General features: G+C 42.9%; 1 protein-coding gene across 5 annotated transcripts in view; it reads left to right on the top strand.

Annotated features, from left to right (window-relative positions):
• The window catches only part of EXTL3 (exostosin like glycosyltransferase 3), a 128,512-nt gene that overhangs the window by 45,913 nt on the left and 64,360 nt on the right, over positions 1 to 18,239 (top strand). The gene's annotated exons all lie outside the window — the stretch shown is intronic.

The following is an 18,239-nucleotide window of genomic DNA, read 5'->3' as shown; positions in this document are numbered from 1 at the left end:
ACTGTCCAGATTTAAAAGAATTTGTTTTAATTTATTTGTTTGGTGCACTGGGTCTTGGTTGTGGCACTCAGGCCCTTTAGTGGTGGCATGTGAACTCCTAGTTGTGGCATGTGGGACCCAGTTCCCTGACCTGGGATTGAACCCAGGCCCCTGCATTGGGATGACCACCAGGGAAGTCCCTGTCCAGATTGTTCAAATCGATGCAGAGTCGGCATACGAGGAGACATTTGGCTCATTTTAAACATACTGAGTTAAGAAAACTGTGCACCATTTTGGCAGAAAAGTCCAGAAAGCTGCTTGACATCCTGGAGGCTTAGAGAAGAGCCCAGGGATGGGGTGATCCTCAAATTTACTCACACCTGTGTTTGAACAAATATATAACCAAATCAGCCTGTGAGTGGCTGAGGTCACATAGAGAAAGGATGATGCTCAAGAGAAAAAAAGACACTAAGACAGAGCCTTGGGGAGTCAGACATGAAAGGGACAGAAGAAGGCAACCCAAGATGGTGAGGAAGCGGAGGTGCGGAGCACAGGCAATGTGCCAGGCTTGTGTGCTTGGTCATGCCCGACTCTCTGCGACCCCATGGACTGTAGCCCGCCAAGCTCCTCTATCCATGGAATTCCCCAGACAAGAATACTAGAGAGGGTTGCCATTTCGTCCTCCAGCAATTCTTCCCAGCCCAGGGATCAAACCTGAGTCTCCTGTATCTCCTGCATTGCAGGCAGATTCTTTACCCGCTGAGCCATCAGGGAAGCAGTGCTTCAGAATCACCCGTGGCGCATGTTGCAGCACAGATCTTGGGACCCCTCCACCCCCCGCCCCACCCCTGCCACACACACACAGGGATTCTGATTCGGTAGGTCCGGGGTGGGTGTGAGAACTGCATGTCAGACGTGCTCCGATGCGGTGCTGATGTTGCAGGTCCACAGACCACCCTTTGGGTGGCGTTGGAACAGATTGTGAGGAGAAGGCAAAGGGCTGATGGTTGCAGGCTTGAGGTTCCTGGGATTGTGAGGATGTGGGCATGATTGTAGGTGGAGGTGAAGGACGTAGCTGAGACAGGGAGAGATGGAGAGGTTCGACACCCTGGAGAGAAAGGGGATGGTCAAGGAAAGAAATTCAAGGACGAGAGAAGAGGAACTGCCCTAAGAAGATGGAGGTGCCAGTGATCATGGTCCCAGGAAAAATATGAGTGGGCCATCATGTCCTTCGTGACAGCCAAAGCCCCCTTGAGGAAGGGGATTTGCCTGTAGCTTCCCCCTCTTTTTTATCTCCCACCTTCTCCAGCTGCTGTTTACCTTCACCTCTCTGACTCTCCCACTGTGCCTAGGGCCCTTTGTCTCTCTGCCAACATCCTCCCAGCCCTGTCACTTCCGCATACAGATCCATAAAGAGATGACTTGCTACAGATGAATGCTCAGTAATGAATAGACTTTCTGCAACACAAGGCATTTCAAGGATAAAGGAAAATTTCAAAAAATGTTTGATCATTGTTGTTAAAATTGTGTCTCTACCACCTTCTTGCTAGACTGCCGTCAAGCTGTTTGAGAGCACCCCTGGGATGTCGGTCCTTGGCGTTGCAACCATAGCAAAGCACAAAACCCGGCTCTCTCCCCTCTGCTAACCAAAGCTCGCTTCCTTGTAGCCTTAGAGCCTGCAGCCAAACTAGAAAGGCTTCAAAAGTCACTTTGTATGATTTAAAAAAAACAACCATTACCCTGACGATAGCTGTGAGCAGCTATATGCCGGTGTGTGTCACATTGTTTGAGTTCAAGACAACAAAAATTTATTGAAGGCTGGTCCTAGAACAAGCACCAGGAGAGGCGCCGAGACCCAAAGATTAGAGAAACACTGTTTGGGTTCTGAGAGGCCCTTCATGTCCCTCTTTTTTCTGAGTCCTAAACCAGGTGATAGAGGAAGCAGACTGAGATGAAAATATCACCTTCCTTGCTGCTAACACTGGTCTGGAGGGTATAGCTTGGACCTGGGGGCAAGACGGGCATCTCATTTCTTCCTCCATGAACAGAACTCTCCCCGACACATAGGCTAAGCTATGGGAAAGCAAAGGAAACTGCTTTCTCACTACTGCATGAGCAGAGATGAAGGTATATGGCCTGTGGGACAGACATCTCCAAGAGAGAAACTCAGAAGGGGCATGGGCAGTGTGTGTGTGTAGTGACCCTGTGTGTATGTGGGCACTCAGTTGTGAGTGACCCCCATGGACTGCAGCCCACCAGGCTCCTCTGTCCATGGGATCTCCCAGGCAAGAATACTGGACTGGATTGCTATTTCCTCCCTCAGGGGATCTTCCCAACCCAGAGATCAAACCTAAGTCTCCTGCATTGCAGGCAGATTCTTTACTGTCTGAGCCACCAGGGGAGCCCTATACCTAGTCTTATTAATCATAGAAGTACTTTTTTCTTCCTGGAGGAGGAGGAAATAAGGGAAGTGGGCTGAGAGAAGAGTAGAAGTTGTCTTCTCAGTACTGTGGACAGAGAATATTTCCTATGTTTTTAAACAATGTTCAGTTTATTAAAAAAAATATTTATGTATTTTGGCTGTGCTGGGTCTTAATTGAGACTCACAGTGTCTTCATTGTGGCATGTGGGCTTCTTAGTTGCGACATGTGGGATAGTTTCCTGAGCAGGGATCAAAGCTGGGCACCCCCTGTATTGGAAACGCAGAGTCTTAGCCACTGGACCACCAGGGAAGTCCCTATTCTAAGTTCTTGGTCAAAGAAGGCTAAAGAGATGGGAAGAGCATGGTTTCTCCATCACTCTCCAACTATATAATCTCTCTTTTATTTTTGAAATAACTTTATTTATTTTTGGCTGTACTGGGACTTCACTGCTGCACAGGCTTTTCTGTAGTTGTGGTGAGCAGGGGCTACTCTCTAGTTAGTGTGGCTTCTCATTGCAGTGGCGTCTCTAGTTGTGGGATGTGGGCTCTAGGGCTCGTGGGCTTCAGTAGCTGTTGCAGCTCCCGGGCTCTAGAGTGCAGGCTCTATCGTTGTGGCACATGGGCGTACTTGCTTTTCTGCTGTATTAGCAGGCAGATTCTTTACTACTGGGCCACCAGGGAAGGCAACCATAAGCTCTATTAGCCCTTGAATTTTATAATCAGACCTCTGGCCAGCTGAGGATGGGGCTGCCCTCCTGAGATACATGTCTTGGAAGTGAGAAGACAGAAGTGCCAGGGGTTATATTCCAAGCATCAAGGGCAATTGGTTCAACTTTCAGAATATCTTTCCCTTGTGTAGTGCTTCTGTGTACCTGCCTGGCAGCCAGTGTGGGCTTTCTAGCTATGTCTGTAGAGAGTCCGTAAAGGGACAGAATGGAGTCATTGATCAGATTAACCCCAGCACTGTGCTTTGCTGCGAACCAAAGGCTTATTTTTCTATTCTAGTTCTCAGCTCAAGAATGTCCAGCCATGTTTTGCTGTGAGCCCCAAATTTAGCATCAGAATATTACAGTAAAACCATGCGAGCAACATAAAATTGCTTTGAATTAGAATACTCCTCCCATGATTAAATTCCAAAAGGAATTTAAGTTCCTACCTCAAGAAGCTTCAACAAATAATTACAGCCCAGTCTGAACATTGGCTTCTGCCATGGCTCAGTGGTAAAGAATCTGCCTGCAATACAGGAGATGCAAGAGATGCATGTTCATTCCCTGGATTAGGAAGATCTCTTGGAAGAGAGCATGGCAACCCACTCCAGTATTCTTACATGGATAATCCCCTGGACTGTTGGGCTACAGTCCATAGGGTTGCAAAGAGCTGGACACGACTAAAGCAACTGAGCACACACACTGAGCATTTTAGGTTAAAAATAAAAACACAACAACTTAGAGGAGGCAGGGTTGATTCTATCTGAGAGAGTGGGGAAAGTATTTCACATTAGTAATAGCTTTAAAAAAATATCTTATTTTGAAAAAATTTCAAACATACAGAGATGCAGCAAGAATAGTAAGCATTAACTCAGATTCACCAATATTAATATTTTGCTGTATTTGTTCTCTCTCTCTGTAAGTAGATACATACACACCTCTTTATTCCCCCAGTGGTGCTGGGAGGCATACAGTGATCTTCATTCGTGGACCAGGGATGGAACACTTGTCCCCTGCAGTGAAAGCATGGAGTTTTAACCGCTGGACCACCAGGGAAGTTCCCCTCAACATACACACACACTATTATTTTTATTAATTTTGCTGAAACATCTTAAAGTTGCAGACGTCATCATACTTTGCCCCTAGATACCTCAGGATGTCTCTCTTAAGAACAAGGACCTTTTGGGACTTCCTTGGTGATTCAGTACTTAAGACTCTGAGCTTTCAATGCAGAGAGTGTGAGTTTGATCCCTGCTTGGGGAACACTAAGATCCCACATAGCTCGTGGCATGGATTCACAACATATAATATTGTTTTAGTGCTATTATTATATGGTAAAGGGTCTTTTTTCTAATTTTATTGCTTGTTCAAAAAATGTATTTTATAGCACATTTTTTTCCAATGTATGAAGAGCATCTAACCCAGGGTTTCACTTTACTTGTTATATTTCTTTAGTCTCCTTTGATCTAGAACATTTCCTCAGCCTGCCCCTCCCTCCTTCCTTTTTTTTTCCCCCCATGATATTGACATTTTTAGAATATAGGTCAGTGTTCTGGTAAAATGTACCTCAGCATGGGTTTATTTGATTGTTACCTTGTGGTTAGATTGCCTCATACTTTCTTTTTCCCTTTGAAATAATTTCAAACTTACATAAAAGTCAGAATTATACAGAGTTTTGCAACTTCTCTTTTGTAAGTTCCAAATGATTCTTCTCCAGATTCACCAACTTTTAACATTTTATCACATCTACACTTGTCTTACCATTTTCTCTTTCTCTTCCTCTCCCTGTATGTGTATTTTTATGTGTGTATAGAGAGTAGTTAAAGAGTCTGAACCAGTTAAAATAGTATCACCCTGTTAGTAACAGCTTTTAAATTTTTAATTTTTTAAAAAATACTTATTTATTTGGCTGTGGTGAGCCTTGGTTGCAGCGCTTGGGATCTTCACCGTGTGGTGCCCGAGCTTCCGTTGTACTGCACAGACTCTCTGGTTGTGGCTTGTGGATTCCAGGGATGGGGGCTCAGTAGTTGTGGCGCAGTGGCTTAGTTGCTCCATGGTATGTGGATTCTAGTTCCCTGACCAGGGATTGAACCTGTGTCCCCTGCATTATAAGGCAGATTCTTAACCACTGGACCACCAGGGAAGTCCCAATTTTTAAATTTTAAATTAAAATTGTGTATGTTTAAGGTGTACAACATGATCTGGTATACACGTACATAGTAAAATGGTTATACTAGTCAAGCTAATCAACATATTCATCTAATCACCCTGGAATTAACCTTTTATTGTGGTGAAATCTAACCTCTTAGCAAATTTCCAGTATTCAGTCCAGTGTTGTTAACTGCAGCTATCATGCTGTACACTAGATCCCCAGACTTAGTCATCTTGCAACTTTGTACCCTCTGACTGACATCTCCTTGTTTCCCCCACCTCCACACCTCTGGAAACTACCATTTCACTCTCTGTTTCTCCATATTTGATATCACTAGATTTCACATATAAGTGAGATCATGCTTTTTTTTTAATTTCTGCATCTGGCTTATTTCACTTAGCATAATGTCCTCTGTGTTCATCCATGTCACAGAAGTCAGGGATTTTTTTCTTCTTCTTTTTAAAAAAAGATTATTTATTTGGCTGTGCTGGGTCTTAGTTGAAACACTTGGGATCTTTAGTTGTGGTATGTGGGATCCAGTTCCCTGACCAGGGAGCGAACTCAGGCCCCCTGCCTTGGGAGTGCAGAGTCTTAGCCACTGGACCACTAGGAAGTCCTTCTTTTGAAGGCTGAATATAGTTCCACTGTGTGTATCCATCAGTGGATAATTAGGTTTTTTCCATATCTTGGCTACTGTGAGTAACAGTGTAGCAAACATGGGAGTACAGATTTCTCTTCAAGGTACTAACTTCATTTCCTTTGGGTATGTACCCAGAATATGGTAGTTCTGTTTTTAATTTTTTAAAGACTCTCCATACTGTTTTCCATATGGCTGTATGACTTCACAGTCTCAACAGTGGTATGCAAAGTTTCTCTTTGTTCCACATCTTTGGCAACACTTTGTCTTTTTGATGGTAGCCATCCTAGCAAGCGTGAAGTGACTTCTCATTGTGGTTTTGATATGCATTTCCCTGATGATTTGGAGAAGGCAATGGCACCCCACTCCAGTACTCTTGCCTGGAAAATCCCATGGACAGAGGAGCCTGGTGGGCTGCCGTCTATGGGGTCGCACGGAGTCGGACACGACTGAGCGACTTCACTTTCACTTTTCACTTTCATGCACTGGAGAAGGAAATGGCAACCCACTCCAGTGTTCTTGCCTGGAGAATCCCAGGGACAGGGGAGCCTGGTGGACTGCTGTCTATGGGGTCGGATTAACGATGTTTGGCGCCTTTCTTGTACTTGTTGATGATTTGTCTTTGGAAAAATGTTCAGGTTTTTTCCCCATTTTTTATATGGGTTTTTTTTTTTTTTTTTTTTTTTGGCACTGAGTTGTAGGAGTTCTTTATGTATTTTTTTATTTTAACCTTTATCAGATATATGGTTTGAAAATATTTTCTCCTAATCTATAGGTAGCTTTTTCAATGCATTGTTTCCTTTGCAGTGCAGAAGCTTTATAGCTTGTTTATTTTTGCTTTTGTTGCCTGAGTTTTTGTTGTCATGTAAGTGATAGCGTTTTGAAAAAATTCTTGAGGAGTGAAGAAGCTTTCCAGTTGGACCAAACAACTTGGGCGTGGGAAGGGAATTAAAACCAAAGAGATCAGCATGTCAGAAATGTAAGCCAGTGTGTGTATGATGTAGCTGGTGAAGAGTCAATGTTTTAGAGTAACCAGGATGGGGGAGAAGTGACCAGGAAGGCAGCTGGGCTTTGTTCCATATGATAAAAAGAGATGTTGATGGTGTTAAAGCAAAGAGATGACAGGATCAGATTTAATTTCTAGAGAATTTAACTGCAGGGCAATTTGGAGGAGAAAGGGTAAAGCCGTGCAACAAAGTGGACATTGCATTAGACCAGACGGTGATGAAGGCCTGAGGAAGGGGATGTAGGGGGGAATGTTTGTTGAATTCCAATTATGTGCTGGCCATTTCTGCACATGGTAGCTCATTTAACTCTCACAAAACGCAGAGGTCAGAGAGGTTAAGTAACTTGGCCCAGAACAATCATTGTCAGCTTATGGTATGGTTAATATTTGAACCCAGGCTCATGTGACTCTAAAGCCCACTCTGAGCTACCACAGCATCATGAAGGATGGAGCAGGACTGATAGGATTCTGAGTATCAAGCTCTGATAGCCAGTTGGACACAGTGGGGAAGCAAGGGAGACAGGAAAGATAACTAGTTAATGTTAATAATGGAAATGGTTATAGGGAAGAGAAAGAATTGGAGTAGATAGAGAAAATGATGACTTTGTTAACAGGCTCTATGAATTTGATTTTGAAGCCTTGGTTTTTAAAACCCCTGGGACAAGGTATCTAGAGAGTAGTTTGGCTCAAGAGCTCAGAAGAAAGGTCTAGGTTAGAAGCAGAGATGTGGCTACTGGAGTTTTGACAGCATTCACTCCGTGAGTGTTGAATGAGAGCAGAAGATGGCTGAGGGCAGGATCCCGGGCACATGAACACTTATAGGGTGGTGGAGAAAGAAGAGCTAGTGAAAGAAAAGAGTGGTGGGAGTGCTAAAATTGGACCATTTCAAGAAAGTAGGTGTCTAGGACTACCATGTATTCTGCAAAAGGATTCCAAAAGGAAAAGATTCATCGGGATTGATGACTAAGGAACTCACTGGTTACCTTTGTGAGAACAATTGCAGTAGATTGGAGCCTTCTTGGGTTCAAAGAGTGGATGGTGGTAGAGGAAGTGGACACAGAGTAGTGATTATTCTTCTGAGGATTTTAGTTGGACTTCCCTGGTGGTCCAGTGGTTAAGACTTCACCTGCCAATGCAGGGGACATGGGTTGGATCCCTAGTCTGGGAAGATGCCACATGCAACAGGGAAGCCTGCAAGCCGCAACTACTGAGCCTCTGGCCTAGAGCCCAGGAGTCATAACTACTGAGCCTGTGTGCTGCAACTGCTGAAGCCCGTGCTCCCAACAAGAGAAGCAGCCATCGAGAAGCCCTCACCCTGCCACTAGAGAAAGCACATGCGTAGCAACAAAGACCCAGTGCAGCCAAAACTAAACGAATTTTGGTGGCTGATGATCGAGTTAACATTATGAGGGTTTACTATTTGCCAGGCGCTGGGCTAACAATTTATATTCATTATCCAGGATAATCCTTACCATAGTCCTAAGAGGTAAGTACTATTTTATTCCCTTTTTCTGATGAGGAAATTATAGCTGAGAGAATGCAGAGAGGTTAAGTAATATGCCCAGAGTTATACCACCAATGGGCTTCCCAGGTGGCACTAGTGGTAAAGAACCTGCCTGCCAATGCAGGAGACAGAAGAGATGCAGGTTTGATTCCTGGGTTGGGAAGATCCCCTGGAGGAGTGCGAGGCAATCCACTCCAGTATTCTTGCCTGGAGAATCCCATAGACAGATAAATCTGGTGGGCTACAGTCCACAGGGTTGCAAAGGACAAGACTGAAGTGACTTAGCATGGATGCATACCACCAATAATAGAATAAGGATCCAAAATCTCAACCTTTCTGAGTTCAAAGCCCGTGTTACAAGATGATGATGCTTTAGGCCTGAGTCCGTGTACAAGGAAAACCCCTGTGTAGAGGAAAATACCTGTGGTGAGGATGATACTGACTTTATGTAGCAAAGAGAGAATAGTTGATGGAACCATGTCTAAAGGAAAGATATTACATCTTATTAAAAAAACAGAGTGCCTTTACTTTGGGACTTCTCCTTGTCAAAAGCCAGATATGTACCCAGATATCAGCTGAAGTAGCATTCTCTTTTGAGATTTAAGTAAGATTGGCTTGTCTCCATTCTGTATCCACTGGGGAGTTCAGTGCCTGCTCCAAGATCTCTGTTAATTCCTGGGAGGTGATCTTATGGTTTGTTTGGCTGTTGCATTTCTGCTTCCACTAAATTTTATTTATTTATTTCTCTTTGAACGTCATTGTGGCATGTGGAATCTAGTTCCCTGACCAGGGATGGAACCTGGAGCCCCCTGCTTTGGGATCAGGGAGTCTTAACCACAGGATAGGACCACCAGAAAAGTCCCAAATTCTTCATCTCACTTGTACCTCAGTTCCCATGTTCTTATTCCTTGGTTCCATGCTGACCCAGTTGTAGAACTCAGACCTACCCCGGATCTTTTTTTTTTCTTGGATTTTCCCCAAAATCACTCACACAAGGCATTTGTACATGTGTCAGGTATTACTGAGGGCTTAGGGGATTTTATATCCTTAGCAACACAACAATGTGAAGTCCAATAATAGATATTTCTATTTTAAACATACTTGCAGTTTCCTGATCCCTGGAACTCTCTCCCTAAGCTTGAACCTCCCACATTGTTGTTTGAGCCTTATCTCTCTTTACCGCCCCACCCACCCCATTTCATCTTCTCTTTGCTTTTCAGTCTTCATTTTATTGGTCTCTCGCTCTTTTTTTTCAAATGTAAATCTGTTTAGCTATCTCTTTGTTTCAGTTTTATTGTAAGGCTAGCTTTCCTCTTTCGTATTTCAGGTGTTCATATGAAGTACTTTCCTCAATTAGGCATTTTCTGCCCCTAAGAGGTGCCCTGGCATCAACTGCTGAAATAATTTTGCACCCCAGTGTTTATGTTGCTGTCGTTCAGTCTCCAAGTCATGTCTGACTCTTCGTGACACCATGGACTGCAGCACGCCAGGCCACCCTGTCCCTCACCATCTCCTGGAGTTTGCCCAAGTTCATGTCCATTGAATCAGTGATGCCATCCACCAATATTTATAGATAGGTTTAAAAGTTGGAAGAGGGAATTTAGAAGAGATCCTGTCTGACCTGCCTTCTTAGTGCAGTGGGAAGCCCATCAGTCTCATAAAAGAGATTCTGTCTATTGCTTCTGTTTTCTCTGTGAATATAAGACATGCTCCTCTGTTGAGATAAGGATGGGCGTAGTTAGGATCTGACAGCCATGATGAGGGATTCTGTCAATAGAAATTAACCAGATTTCTAAAATATTATATTTACATAGGACGATATTCCTTTAACTAAAGCCTGCAGACTTGTAAAACTGATTCCTTTGCTAGAGCTGGATTTTTCAGTTTACTGAGTACTCTGGTCAATAGGAGAGAAGTAGAAAAAACAACAGAGAAGGAAGAAGTCAATGTAAGCAAACTGAAGCCAGGATAATGGACATTATAGACCTCGCTAATCCTTTCTCTCTCCCAACGTCCGTATGAATACACGTTAACTGTTGTGGCATTGCGCTGGGGCCAGAGACCTGTTCATCTTGCAGCCGAAGAAGGAGTTGCATGAGTTATTTATTGTTCCATAACACGATACCTCACACTTCATCATTTAATACACAGCAATTTATTATATCTCAGTGTCTGTAGGTCAGGGATTCAGCAGCTGCCTAGCTGGGCAGTTCTGGCTCAGGGTCTTCCATGAGGCTGCACTCATTCAAAGGCTTGACTGGGGCTGGGGGGTCTGCTCCCAGTGCCACTCACCTGGCTGTGGGCAGGAAGCCTCAGTTCCCATCACAAGGACCTCTCTGTCGTGTGACTCGTGACATGGCAGCTGGCTTCTTGCAGAGGGAGGGATGGAAGAATGAGAGAGCAACCACGTGGCAGCTGAACAGCCTTGTATGACTTAATCTCAGGAGTGATGTGCCATCACTTTTCCTGTGTTCTCTTGGCCATACAGACCATCCCTGGTAGCGTGTGGGAGGGGCCCACAAGGGTGTGAATACCAGGAGGCAGGGATCACTGAGGACATATTGGAGGCCTGCTACCACAGGAGTCTTTCCACAAATGTTTTTTAAGCATGTCTGTGTGGGCTCATACTTAATTCATTTTTAAAATTGAGGTATAATTGCTTTACAGTGTTTTGTTTCTGCTGTACAACAAAGTGAATCAGCCATATGTGTACATATATGCCCCCTCCCTCTTGAACCTTCTTCCCGCCACCGTCCATCCCACCCCTCAGGTCATTGCAGAGCATGGAGCTGAGCTTCCTGTGATCCACAACAGCTTCCCACTGGCTGTCTGCTTTACACATGTTAGCTGTACATGTCAATGCCAATTGACAATGCCAATCTCCCAGGCCATTCCATCCCCTCCTCCCTCCCACTCCATGTCCACACATCCGTTCTCTACATCTGCATCTCTATTCCTGCCCTGCAAATAGGTTCATCTCATGAAGGAGTATATTTAGTTAACTGACTTTTGGATTTACTGGACTAGTCAGATATAAAATAACTGGTAATGGTAGGGGGCAAAATAGGTATGTTTCAGTATTTTGTCACATGAGGAAGATAGAAAACTGCCATTTACCATTACTATAATTCCATAAAAATACCTTTTAACACAAGAAAAGGGAAAGGACATAATTGCAAAGTGAAGGACAAATAAACTGTAAGAATAATAATAATTATTATTAGGTAATAAATTCAATAAAGTAAATTGAATAAATTTAGCTTTACTAAAAACTCAGTAACTTGCCTTTGCTTATCTCACTTAACTGTGGATTGATGAAAACTGCATTCTATCTACAAACTGTTAGTCAGAAACCAATGAGACAGACATAGAATGTCTTTAGAGATGGCTATGAGAATCATGTAGAAACATATAGTCCATTCAAAGTAAGTGAAAACAGAAGAAATAGAAATGGTTAATACATAGAGATAGCAGTTTTATAAAATTGTGCTTATGAGCTGGAAGGAAGCCACAGAATTGGCAATTATTTAATTTACCAATTTTTGTGAGTTTTTTTGCTAATTTGTGTTCCCACTGATATTTACTTGTTTATTATTTAAGTTAATTAAATATGAAATATAAGAAAATATTGAGAATCTTTGCAACACAGTTAAATGCACATAAAAATAATACAAATGCATGTAGTATTTGAACTTTTAAAGGATTTTCATAATTAGCATATTTCACATGTGGTTAAAGTATTTTTGGATTATTTACATCACTTATGTCAGCCATCCTTTTTCTAAATAATCACCTCTTCACTTTATAAATAGGCTTTTCTTTATAACCTACGTAATGTAATGATGGGTTAGTACTTAAAGAACATCAAGTTTGTAACAAGAGGATGAAATATCGGACATACTCTGTTAGAGTTGAGTTCGGGTTTTAGTTTTGGCCTCCAGAATTGACGTATTTGTTGACATGTGGTCACACTTCCATCTGGTTCAATTTTTTTGACCTGTGGTATAGCAGTTGCGAGGCTTCGGAGGCTTGGGCTGGGGAAGGGGGTCAATGATTATTTTGTTCTGGGATTGACTGGGTCCGCTAGCATCATGTTCTTACCATTTAGTGTGAGAATTCATATTTAGGAATATTTGGGAAAATAGTATTTCTCTTTAAAATCTTGTTGCAAACCTTCATGAATTGGTTTAAAATCTCCACATTTTTCTTTTGAAAATCTGGTTGGCAGAAACTACTGGTTTTTTTTAATACCTAAATTCATATGTTATTTAAAAGTTAATATGTTTTTAAAGTTTTGAGCAAGATTACATTCAGAAATTGCGCTTTCAATTTTGATTTTTCAGCCAGATTATTCAAGTAAGAAGCTAATTGATGTTCTTTAAGTACTTCTAAGACACTTGGCTAATTTTCAGTTGGAATGCCTTGTTTACAGGAAGGATTTATAAGTGGAAGTAGTGAGCAGTTGATTTTTTGAATCTTTGTGTAATGATAACTTTGGTATTAGGACCATCTTGGAGTCATGGAGCTGCCTACAGACATGAAATTGGAACTCAGCCATCAGTGACTCAGCCTGACTTGTCTTTTTTTCTGCTTATAGATCTCATTACCTTAAGTTCTTCAACTAGGCATTCATGCCGTGCTGTGGCATGTTATGCTTAACTAGGCTCGTTTTCACTACTCGTTGTCCTAATAGGGCATGTGTTAGGGGCCTGTATATTAGCCTTTGGGAACATCTGTAGCACTATTTGGAACTTTCAGGAGCAAGCTTAGGAAATTCTGATCGCATTTTGAGATGCACTGAATGTTCAAAAGCTGTGCTGACAACGTGAGCAGAGAGTAAAAACTCACAGGAGAGGGGGCTTCCCAGGTGGTCCAGTGGTTAAGACTCTGTGCTTCCAATGCATGGGGTGTGGGTTTGATCCCTGGTTGGGGAACTAAGACCCAGTGTGGCCTCACAGCATGGCCAAAAAAAAAGAAGAAAAAAAAAAAAAGGAAGAAGGGAACTTAAAGACAGATCTAGTATGTTTGAGGGACATGTGTGTGTGCTCAGTTGCTCAGTCATGTCTGACTCTTTGTGACCCCACTGACTGCGCCTGCCAGGCTCCTCTCTCCATGGAATTTTCCAGGCAAGAATACTGGACTGCATTGCCATTTCCTACTCCAATTTGAAGGACAGTAGCTGTTTTTTTTTTTTCTTCTTTGGCCGTACAGCTTGTGAGATGTTCATTCCTGGACAAGAGATCGAACTCATGCCCCTTACATTGGAAGTATGGAATCTTAACCACTGGACTGCTAGGAAAGTCTGGACAATACCTAATTTTTAGAATGTTAATTGGTCATTACAGATTACATGTCTTATGTAGATAACTAGTTTCATATCAGGCTAAGTTTCCTGATGTGAAACTAGTACAAAACTTTATTATATATTTTAAAAATTTTCATTGGAGTACCATTGATTTACAGTGTTGTGTTAGTTTCAGGCGTACAGCAAAATGAATCAGTTATACATGTACTTGTATCCACTCTTTTTTTTAATCAAGAGACTCTTTGCCCATATAGACTATTACAGAGTACTGAGTAGGGTTCCTTGTGCTATCCAGTAGGTTCTTATTAGCAAAACATTTTTCACAGCCACATGCAAGGTAGTGAGGAAATGAATTAAATCCTCATTTTGATAATAATATGTGCTTTGTTTTGGAGCTCAGTTTAACTCAGTATTCTTACTACAAATTAGCCAAAAACTGCTTAAACCATCCCTCCTTTTGCCAGATTATAAAAAAACAAACAAAAAAAACAGCCTCCTTTAAAAGGTAACATCAAAGCAAGGACTTTTGGGTTGAGCCATTTAGCAGGCTAAAGAATGCCATCCATGGAGCCTCAGAAGATGACCTTTTGTCTTTCTGGCATTGATGGACCAAAGGGAAGAGTAACCTTGGGATTCTAATCTAGAAATTGTCATGCACTGTTCTAAATATAAGCCACAAAACTGCTCAATCATTTATATATAGAAAAGATCTTGAGTGGTGGTTGTCAGCACTTTCTTCTAAAGTCAAAGCATTACAAAGAGAACAAGTTCTTATCTGACTTAAACTCACTGATAATTCCTGAATCATGCCATTTGAAGGTTGCTGGGGGTCACCAATGGCTTGGTTGTGATTGATCTAGAAGTCTTGCTGAGTGGATTGTGAGTCTGGTCATCATCGTGGGAAGTGACCACTGGCGTCTGCCTCCCTCTTAGGGAGTAACTTTAATCATTAATTTCCATAGGACGAAAATCCCCTTCTCCTGGGTATTAACATTTTGGGGAAACTAGGTAATCAGTGGGGACCCGCTGACAGAGCATTTTGCTGAAATTTTTAAACAATTTCCTTGTATAAGAACACAGTCTTGCTTAGTATAATTTGTCACATTATATGCATTTTATATTTCTCTGACACCTATAACTCAAACTGTAATTCCCTTGTGAAAAAAATAAGTGCTTACCATTCTTCTTTGGACAGCCAGTTTTTAAATCTTCTTTATCATTTCCCCATTTAAAACCAGATGCATTAGTTAAATTGCAACATGCAATTCATGTTGACATTTTCAGCATTTATCTCTCACTGCAATGCAGTTGATTTGTTAAGATTTCAGACTCCAGGATTAGACTGCTTGGATCCAAATCCTGCAACACCACAGCTGTGTGATTTGGACAAGTTGCTTAACCTCTCTGGGCTTCAGTTAGCTCATCTGAGAATGGGAATCATAATGGCACTGTGTAGGGTTGTTACAGGAACTAAATGAGATAATACATGCCACAAACAGAAACCTATTCAAACTAGTTTAAATAAGTAAGATTTCCTTTTTTGAAATCATAGGGCTACACGGGGCTTCGCAGGTGGATCAGTGGTAAAGAATCCAAAGCAGAAGATGTGGGTTTGATCCCTGGGTCAGGAAGATCCCCTGGAGAAAGAAATGGCAACCCACTCCAGTATTCTTGCCTGGGAAATCTCATGGACAGAGAAACCTGGCGGGCTGCAGTCCATGGGGTCCGAAAGGGTCGGACACGACTGAGCGACTAAGCAGCAAGGCTACATGAGCAATCTGAGGGATACCCAGTGACAGGTGGGGCGCATGCGTACCAGAGCTGGCGCGTAAGCAAAACAAACCTGTGGGAGATGGAGTGAGATGCCCCAGAGGCTGCTTACATGCCAGCTCTGGTACGCATGCAAAAATATACTGTAAAAGGTATACAATACAGAGAGATCGGTGAAGACGAGCTTCATTGTGTGTCCTGTGCCTTGGCTTTCTTGCTTGAGGGAGCTCCTGTGAATGTAATTGTATTTCCTAAGTCAGAAATTGCAATGGTTAAGGAAACAGTCCAGGAGAAGACTCGTGAGGACTTGAACCTAGAAATTAGGTGTGAGACTGTAGAGTAGAGGTGGTAGACCTCTTGCAGATCAAGGCTTTAAGCCTTGAAAATGGATTTCACATGCAGGTAAAGAGAGACGTTGAAGATGATGCCAGGGAGTTTCCTGCTGGTCCAGTGGTTAGGACATGGTGCTTTTACTGATGTGAGCCAGGTTCAATCCCTGGTCGGGAAACTAAGATCCTGCAAGCCCTAAGGTGTAGCCCCCCCCCCAAAAAAAAAAAGATGCCAGGTTTTGAATTTCTATGTTAGGTAAGAATGAGTGCATGCATGCGTGCTAAGTCGCTTTAGTCATGTCCGAGTCTTTGGGAACCAATAAATAAGGGGATTTGAGGAGGGTATAGAGGGAAGGGATAAAGATGAGTTCAGTGTGGGAGGCATAAAGTTTAAGGGCCTGGTGAGACAGCCCGATTGTTCTGGTCCAGAATGTTGACTCTGGAGCTGGGGAGAATTGGGAGTCGCATCTGTGATCACTTGGTGCCTCACTCTATGATCTTGGGCACCTTCTTTATTTAGCCTCTTTTCTTTTTAAAGATTTTTTTGTTGTGGACCATTTTTAAAGTCTTGAATTTGTTACTTCCGTTTTATGTTTTGGTTTTTTGGCTGAGAGGCATGTGGGATCTTAGCTCTCTGACCAAGGATCGAACCTACACCCTCTGCGTTGGCAAAATCCTAACCACTCCCCACCAGGGGAGGCATGATTTAGCCTCTTTACATGTCAGTTCCCTATAAGTAAGCTGATTTCACCCTGCAAGGATTGAAATGAGACAGTGCTTACAAAGGGTTAAGCATATTGCCTGGCAATTAAGTATTCATGAAATAGGTATTCACAGGATGGTGATGGTATGGTCTCGAGTGCAGTTGGAAAACAGACTGGGATGATGCAGTGAGGGATCTGCTTCAAGCTGGAGATGATGCTCAGAAGAGACAGTGGGGAGGAAAAGAAAGGAGCCCAGGGACTTCTTGGTGTTCCTGTGGTTAAGATTCTGAGCTTACTTTGCAGGAAGCATGGGTTGGATCCCTAATTAGGGAATTTCCATATGCCCTGTAGCGCCCCTCCCCCTGCCCAAAAAAAGCCCAAGTCATAACTAGTTAGTGAGATGAACTGTGTGAGAGGAAGAAATAGTGGAAGAGGAGAGACTTGTAAGATCCATAGGAGGCAGACGCTCAGGAGCACCTGGGGCTCCGGGGATGTCGAGACTTGACCACATTTTGGTTGCATATCCTTTTTCTGCCTAAATCTTGAACTGTTGTTGGAATCAAGGAAGTCGACATTTGGGGCAGTAATGTGTTAAGTCACTTAGGTGGAGAAGTTGTCTGGGCTGAGTCCTCCGGGAAGAAGCTACCTGCAGGTCCTCGCTTGTCCATGGGCACACGAACCAGCACCTGAGGAACCGGCCCTGGCTTCTGTTGCGCCTCCTACCACACTGCCAGTCTTCTGCCTGCTGTCACAGACCTCTGGAGGAGAGTCAAGATGAACTGTTAGAAAAAAAAAAAAAGGACAACTTTAGGCTACTCATATTTGGGCAACAGTTTTCCCTATTTTTATTTCTTGCCATGCTTTTGACTTTTAAAGCATTTTGATGTTTGCTTCCTTGCCTGCAGCCTTCTTGAACAAAACTGGCAAAAGCTAGAAAGGGGTTGTTTTTGCACATATATGATGGTGGTGAGACTTTGAAGGTTTGAGTTTGTTCTTTGTAATAAAGGGAAAAGAAGAGAGAAGTGTGTGGTGACGGATGAGGAAGGAGATGTCAGGAAAGAGAGAAGAAAAGGGCGATCAGAAAAAGGAGGGGCTGATGGGTATGGAGAGAGGAAGTGTGCTCTCTGGAAAACAGGTTGCTAGGTTTTTAAGTTTTGTTTTGCGTATGGAATCCTTGGCCCAAACGGTCCCCTATGGGAAACATCAATCTTCAGGGTTTTGTCCGGCCTCTGGGCTCCCCCAAGCAGGGTGTGTGATGAAACAGGGCTGCTGTGAGTGGTCTCAGGGGGTTGAGCTCCTCTAAGATACAGACCACCCAAGCACCCGTATCCCAGCCAGCAGCTTCTTCGGGTCCTGGTGTGTTTCCGGTTCCCTGGACTAGAAGCCCCGCCTTTTGGAAATTAGAAACATGTTTTTAAAAAGTTGAAGCAAATTTGATCTTAGCTCATATTGCAGTTATAGATTTTAAATAATGACTTAAACTCATTCTTGAGTGACCAATAATGATCAGGTCTATCTTTCAGGATTGGTGGAGTTCCTTCTTTTTCTTGGGGATAGTTTTGGTCACCGCCTCCTGTACAATGTTGTGAACCTCCAGCCACTCTGTCTTCCACATCCAGCGTCCTTCGCCTACTCCCACCATTTTTCTCCGAAAAGTCTTGTCTTGACTTTACAAGTGTGAAGGTTGACATGTCTCTTAAGAGTTGTAGGATGTGTGCACTTTT

The sequence above is a fragment of the Bubalus kerabau genome, chromosome 4 (assembly GCF_029407905.1).
Source record: "Bubalus kerabau isolate K-KA32 ecotype Philippines breed swamp buffalo chromosome 4, PCC_UOA_SB_1v2, whole genome shotgun sequence".
Lineage (NCBI taxonomy): Eukaryota > Metazoa > Chordata > Mammalia > Artiodactyla > Bovidae > Bubalus > Bubalus kerabau.
This window is presented reverse-complemented; position numbering and strand designations above follow the sequence as displayed.